Source organism: Limulus polyphemus, unplaced genomic scaffold (genome assembly GCF_000517525.1).
Source record: "Limulus polyphemus unplaced genomic scaffold, Limulus_polyphemus-2.1.2 Scaffold5146, whole genome shotgun sequence".
Classification (NCBI taxonomy): Eukaryota; Metazoa; Arthropoda; class Merostomata; order Xiphosura; family Limulidae; genus Limulus; species Limulus polyphemus.
The window spans coordinates 42,456-43,447 of record NW_013670756.1 but is presented as its reverse complement, the minus strand read 5'-3'; positions in this window follow the sequence as shown (position 1 = coordinate 43,447).

The window sequence follows — 992 nt, the reverse complement described above, 5'->3', positions numbered from 1 at the left end:
AAGAAAGGATTTGTATCGCTGAAGTTCCTCGGGAAGAATTTTTATGGGAAATTAACAAACGACCAGAAACGTAACAAACTGGTGTCAGACAGTGGGACTGAAAAAAAAAAGAAGATGGAAACGAGAAGTGGCAAATCAAACTACAGCTTAGCAGATTTGATGGCAGCAATACAAGAACAGCAAAAGAAACAAGAAGAACCAGAAAATAAACAAGAAAAGAGATTACAGCAGTTGTTGGAGGAAAAAGAAAAGAAACAAGAAGAGAGATTACAGCAGTTGTTGGAGGAAAAAGAAAAGAAACAAGAAGAACCAGAAAAGGAACAAGAAGAGAGACAACAGCAGTGGCAAGAAAACCTACAACAGTGGCAGCTCGAACAGCAAAATAAACAAAAGAGATTACAACAGCTGTTGGAGGAAAAAGAAAAAAAACAAGAAGAACGAGAACATAAACAAGAAGAGAGACTACAGCAGTGGCAACTGGAACAAGAAAGGAAACAAGAAGTACAAATGGAAAACTTTAGTAAATTTCAAAGTGAATTAAATACGTTAAAGGATGACTAACTGTCTTTTACACATAGAGGATATATTAGCCATGGACCTAATCAGCCTCAAACAACAGGAAGCCCCTTTCAGACTCTGCAGCTAAACCCTAATGCAGACATATTCAGTCATTTCAGAAGTCAAATTCCAAACATGAGTGTTAGCAATAGGGATGATCTAGTAAGAAGGAAGTCACAGAAATTCGATGGGAAGGCACCGTGGGAAGCATATAGAGCACAATTTGAGCTCCTGGCAGAAATGAATGGATGGACAGAGGAGCAGAAAGCTGTGTACCTGGCAACGAGCATGAAGGGACAACCACTGGAACGCCCTCTATTTTTAGTATATAAGCCGGCAGATAAATTGATAACGGGATAATCGAGTCAAGCCGTAAGTAAAGTGTGTAAATCATTGTGAATTATAGCGTGTATTTAAGTTAAAGTGACTGTAGA